Here is a 7,102-nt window from a genome sequence, read left to right as displayed (position 1 = left end):
ATAATATTTAAAAAAAAACAATAATGTATTGTTTTTTCTTATTTCATTTTTAAAAAAGGCTATATATAAAGTTTTGGTTTTCATTTTTTTATTAAATCAATAGTCAACTACAAGATTTATTGTTTGATTAAAATAAATTGTATCCAAGTTAAGTCCAAAAAACTCATCAACAGTCCAACGTTCCGGACCATTCGCGCATCCAAGGACAATCTTAAATATAAATTTACACTTTACATCCAATTATTTAAAAACGTTTTGCAGGCTATTCTGTCCAGGTCATTAATTACAAACCAAATCACCATATTTTGTCAGAATTTCATTAATTTTTAATTTTAGATCTACTTTACACTATCAACTATCATATCAGCAAACTCGTTATAAACTTGGAAGTTGAAAAATATATATCTATAATCAAGGGAGCGCGGGTAGCACCGGAGTAAGGCGCGTGACTACTAACTCCAAGGACCCGAGTTCGAATCTGGCTGGGCAAAAATTGTTTTCTGTCACACTGTAACCGTGAGTGGGGTCAACTCCTGTGGGTTCTAGACCTATAATCAAACTTACTAAAGGTATGCACACTTTCACAGTGGTTTTCATAATCAGTACAAAAATTGGCGACTTTTATTGATTAATTAATTATCAATTTTAATTTATAATTTGTATTTGTTGATTAAATGATGTATTTAGCAACACAAGGCTTCAGTAATTATGACATCGAATGAGGTCGTGAATTGAGAAAACCTAGAAGAGAAATGTCAACGCTGGAGAAGCCAGTTAGGGAAATTGGAAGCCCGTTAGGAACCTTAGGCAATTCTGATTGCCCAATACAGCACCTTGTTCGACAGTAACCGATACGTGGTTATTATTTAATTGGATAATCGTTCTTAGCATGTTTTATTTTTAGAGATGGAATAAAAAAAAATAATAGATTCATTTTTATTAATATATTCTTATTTGAGAGTGGTTTAGTTTATAACCTTAAAGTTTGTAATGTAAATGAAAGAAAGAAGAGAAGTGGTTAGAACAAGTTTTAAATTTAAGAAAGAATTATATAGAAGAAGTAATAGATGGGACAAATGCAATTAGCCGGCATTTTTAAGAATTTTAAAAGAGAAAATGACAACAAAATAAAGGTATCCTTGAAAATGACCTGAGGGTCGAAACGTTGGAAGGTTTTGAAAAGAATAAAGTTGAGAAAAAAAGGATCAAATTAGTTTTTAAATAAAAAAAAAATAAATTAGACTTTGTAAGGAAGTATAGTGCAAGGAGGTAATTTGGTCGAAATAACAACCGACCGCTAGATTTTTGCCGAATTAAGTGTACCCTCTTTATAATGCTGGGTGAACCCTAAAGGGCCTCCGAATCTACAAGGTTGACCAAGGCTGCAGTTACAGAATAAATCATTATCTGCTACAGCCAGATTCGAATCCTCGGAGTTTGCAGCACAGTTCCTTACCACTGAGCCACCCGGCTACCCTATTACACAGTATTATAAGATGCATTGGATGTGAGGTGTAAACTGATATTTAAGATAGTCCCTGAGGTTTGTCGAATTGGCCGAAAACGTTTAACTTTTAAAGAAATATTAGAGATTGTTTTGATACTTAACTTGGTTACTTATTAATTATTTAAACAATAAAAACCAATTTTAAGAAAGTTAAACGATTGTATATAATAGAAAATCTTTTTATAATTACTCGTTGATAAAATCTAGACAACGTTTGTGCAAGGAGATGATTTGGTCAGTATCACGCGCGACCGCCACATTTTCTTGAGGTGGGGTGGTCTACTCCTACAGGTTACAGATCATAATTATTTTCCACAGCCAGATTCGACCCTGAGACCTTGGAGTTAGTAGTCCATTGCCTTACAAACTCCCAGAGTTGGAACTGTACAGCTTAATTGAAGCCCAATATTGACTATTTTTCGTTCACTACTAACCTGGTTATTTAAGGGTTTGTGCAAGAGCCCGGTAAAAAAAAAAAGTCAGTTATTTCAACGCAATTATCGATTAATGAAAATTATGTTTAATTACTAGTCGAAACGGATGAATAGACCAAGTATAGTTAGGAGGAATACAACATGGTGGCTGTTTCAATATGTAGAAAAAATGTATTTTTCATTCCGAGCTCCATATCTTTGAAACTACCAACAACACTAGAAAACCAAATAGAACATCATTTAAAGTAGAGTAAATTTGCTAAAATATGAACCCTAATAGAACTAATTACGTTCAATAGTTCCCGAGCTAACAATTTTTTAAAAGCAACATTCCATAAAAAATGTACTGAAAAATCAGTCAGTGAATTTATTGTGGGAAATTTTTATCTCAGGAACATTGAAACGCACAGATGTCTATTAGCAGTCAAATTATAGCTAGTTTAATGTGTTAAAATTTTATCTTCGTAGGACTAGTATTTTTTTTTAGATATTTGCCAATATAAATTAACAAGATGGTGATTTCTAGATGTTGAAATGCTTGCCAGCAATCAAATTAAAGATAGTTTAATGTAATATAAAGTAATTTATAACATTTATCTTCGCAATATAAGTAGCTTTTATAATATTTGTATTTGAATTTTTGTCCGAACAACTATAAATCAATTTATTTCAGCAAATATAAAACCTACTACCCCTACGAAGATAAACGTCATAAACTACATTATAGTACATAAAAACTAGCTTTAGTTTGAGTGTTAATAAGCATCTCTTCGTCTAATAGTTCTTGAGATAAAGATTTCCCACAATAAATTCAATAACCAGTAATTTGTCAGTAGATTTTTTATGAAATGTTGCCCTGAAACTGTATCTTGAAAACTATTGAACCCAAAGAGCTTGTATTTTAGTAAATTATAATAAATAGTAAATTTTATATAATAAATAATATAATAAATAAATAAGCTTATATAAATAGTAAATAGAGTTAGGGCTAATATTTTAGTAAATTTACTCTAATGATGTTCTGTCAGATTTTGTAGTTTTGTTGGTAATTTAAATATTACAAGAGGTGGGAAGAAAAAAGGCAGTTATCTCACTCCAATTTTTGATTACTTTAATGAAAACTAGGTATAATTAATAGTCAAAATTGATGAGTCTGCCAAGCATAGGTAGGGGGAATAAAAAACGGCGGCTGTTTCAAAACCTTAAAAAAACGTTAATTTTTCATTTGGAGCTCTATACCTTAAAAAGTACCAACAACACTAGAAAACCTAAGAGAACATTATTTAAAGAAGAGTATATTTGCTTAAATATGAGCCCTAAAAGAGCTATTTACGTCCAATAGTTAGATATATCTTTTTAAAAAGCAAAATGTCTTAAAAATCTACTGAAAGATTAGTAGTTAGTTAATTTATTTTGAGAATTATATATCTCAGGAACTTTGTGACGTACAGATGTCTATTAGCACTAAAATTAAAGCTAATTTAATGGACTATAAATAAGTTTATGACCTTTACTTTCGTAGGAATAGTAGTTTTCATGATATTTGCTAATATAAATTGATTTATAGTTGTTCGGACAATAAGTTTGATTTATGAAAAACATCATTCCAGAAACCACTGGACGTACAGAAGTCTGCCAGCGCTCAAATTAAAGCTAGTTAATTGTGTTCATCTTTGTAGGAGTAATAGTTTTTATGATATTTGACAAAATAAACTCACAAAATGTTCATGTCTAGTTGTTCGTATAATCGTGTGGGATTTTTGAAGAAATATATCTCTAGATCCATAAATCGCAAGAATCTCTGCCAACACTCAAAATAAAGGAAATTTAACTTAGTATAAAGTAGTTTATGACATTTATCTTCGTAGAGGTAGTAGTTTTTATGATATTCACATTGAATATGAATTTGGCAAATGAAATTTGTTCGAACTACTCTAAATCAATTTATTTTAGCAAATTTCATGATAACTATTACTCCTACGAAGATAAACATCATAAACTACTTTATAGCTCATTGAACTAGCTTTAATTTGAATGCTAATAGACATCTGTACGTCAAATGGTTTTTTAGATATAAATTTTTAGGAATAAATTCACTAACTATTGATCTTTCAGTAGGTTCTATACAACATTTTTATGAAATGTTGCTTTTTATAAAGCTATATCTCGAAAACTATTTAACGTAAATAACTCTACTGGGCTCTTATTTTAGAAAATTCACTCTTCTTTAAATGATGTTCTCTTAGGTTTTCTTGTGTTGTTCCTAAATTTATGATGTAGCCGCAATTTTTTATTCCCCCAACCTATACTTGGCAGACTCATTAATTTGACTATTAGTTATACGTAGTTTTCATTAAAGTAATAAGTAATAATAATAAAAATAATAATAGTAAGAGCTCTTGTACTATAACGATAGGGAGCTCCAAATGAAAAATTATTTTTTTAATGTTTTAAAACAGCCGCCATTTTTATCCCCCTACCTATACTTGGCAGACTCATCGATTTTGACTAGTAATTATACGTAGTTATCATTATAGTAATAAAAAATCAGGGGAATTTATTTTTCCTCTTAATAGGAGTTATTCTTGATTTAAGTAACCTAGGTGATTTTTTATAAACCGGACAGGATATTTTTAAATGTTATTATCTTATTAAATAAAACCTTTTCACAACGAACAGCCACGGGTCTGACGGATATGTCCGTTCCCGAGGGTTGTTCGCTGAGAAGGGATATTTGTGTAATGAAAAATGAATATCTGCATACTTGTATCAAAATAAGATTACTTATTTGGATGAATATTTATTTCGTGTTCTACTTATTTTTTTTTTTAATTTAACACATATTTGTTCGCATGACAAAAATTCATCATTTTTCAAATTACCACCAATACCAAATGATGTCTGGTGGAAATTTTTCGTTGGGAGGGGTGTCGATTGTAAGAGGTGCTTGTTTGTCGAGGTTTCACCGTACTAACTAATAGAGAAGCACTGTAATTTAATAAATTAAATATACCGTGTATAGTATTAGTATATATATATACTAATATATATAGTGTATACCGGAATAAAGAAATTTTTCCACTCAAAGCTGAGCAAGCGAATTCCGTATTGAAACCATAAAAAAGGCCAAAAAGGTTTCCCTTTAAGACGCGTTGCGAAAGGCTGCCGTGTGAAATTGTATTATTTTGAAAAAATTATTAAACTTCCTTTAGAAAAGGGTTTACAATATTATTATTATATTATAAAGAAAATATATATTTTTATTTTTTTTCGGGGGTGCGCGGTAGCTAAAGGCTAACACTGTCGCCATGAGTCAACCCTTTGGATTCTGGAGCCCTCCTGGGTTCCACTCAGCCTTCTTAATTGGGTAAAAATATGGCGGTCGAGCGAGATTCTGATCCTCCTTGCAGAATCGTTGATCTAGTGACAGTACATTCTTACCCTTCATGGGTTGTACGGGTACAGATATTTTTTTTTCTCGGAAAAAAACAATCTTTTTTTTTACTTAAATTTATAATAACATTTTCATTTTTATTCATTTAAACTCATTAATAGTCGAATGATTGATAATATATACAACAAGAAAATTTGGCATCAGTAATACGATGGCTTGATACATACATATGGGGAATCTACCCATTGGTAGAATTCCAGTAACATTTTTGGAGATCTCGAGACCATCTTCTTTTCAGACGCTTAGGAGCAATGTCAGGTAACGAAGGAAAAGCCAGATTAGAAGCAAGTGGGTTGGGAGGTTCGGAAGTTTGCCATGAAAGGATTGATATCTGGTTCTGGTAAAATCGGCAACATATCGAACATTGAGATCCTGATGGGTCTTGGAATTTCATTTGTGACAAAGTGAGGAATATTGATGATTTTGGACTGTAAGGATTTGATACGAGAGGAATTCGAAAGGTCTTTTAAGTATGATTTAATTTGTGACGAAGTAAGGAGTATTATATTCATATTTTCCATCAATGTCTATATTTCACACCACACCTCAATAGCTTAGGACTAAACCAAGATATCTCAAAAACCCTTGGAGACAATGATAAAGCAATAAAATTGGTGTTTCAGTATGATAACAAGTAAAAAAAAATAAATAAACAAATTAAAAAATAAATAAAATTTAACGGATATTAGCAAAATTAAATAAAATATAAATGGTTGAAGAAGTTTGTCGGGGGGTGCGGTCAGCAAAGAACAACATAAATAAACAAAACAATATTTATTTATTTTATGCCGACGTTTCGACCTGAGTTTCAGGTCTTCATCAGGGATAGTGGCGTGTAAAGGGGACGGGAAGATGCTAACTGGCCAAAATATAAATGGCGTTGATCACCAATGAAGTTTAGCGCCACTAAACAAAAACAAACAAACAATTGTTGGAGAGTCTTAGCTTTGAAAAATTGCTATGTAAGAAGTAGAAACTTAAAGATAACTGGCACTTTAAGTTTATACAGGAAAAAGTATTTATAGCTTTTTTATTTTCTCCTGTCGAAGAAAGCTAAATCGAGATCCACTTCACTACAGAGTTGTTGTTAGTTTGTTTTTTTTAAATTCAACTCGAAAACATCCTAATGGGATTTAGTCAATAAATCGTTCTACAATTCCCTGGCATCAAATTTCAATTTACCTGAACTTAATTATGGATTGGACTTGTGATATTTCGAAAAAAAACAAAATCTTCGACTAGCTGTTATTGAGTATAGCTGCATCGAGAAAACCATTTAATATTTAATATTTGTAATATTATGGTTACATATTTCATTATTAACATGTTCAATAGTAACTTTCTCTCAATCTTATATTTTTTCTTTCTATAATTTTAATTTTTAAATTATTAATAAACTAAAATATTCATATTCCTTTATATAAATTTAAATTTTCATTTCCTGGTGACACATGTGTGCTCACTGTTAATAATAACCCTTTGATTGCATTCCAAACTCTCTAATCCCATATCACAGCCCCCTTCGTCATAAGCCTACCGACTGCCCTACAACCTTTAATTATGTTGATCTTACCCCTGTCGAACAGATCCGCTACCTTGGACTACATCTGGACAAACGACTAACCTGGAATCCTCACACAAGACTGAAAAGACAGGAAACTGCACGTCGATTCCGACTATTACAGCACTTACTAGACAAACGGTCCA

Source organism: Halyomorpha halys, unplaced genomic scaffold (genome assembly GCF_000696795.3).
Source record: "Halyomorpha halys isolate HHAL.00 unplaced genomic scaffold, Hhal_1.1 Scaffold552.1, whole genome shotgun sequence".
In the NCBI taxonomy this organism is placed as follows: Eukaryota; Metazoa; Arthropoda; class Insecta; order Hemiptera; family Pentatomidae; genus Halyomorpha; species Halyomorpha halys.
Note: the sequence above shows the minus strand (reverse complement) of the source record.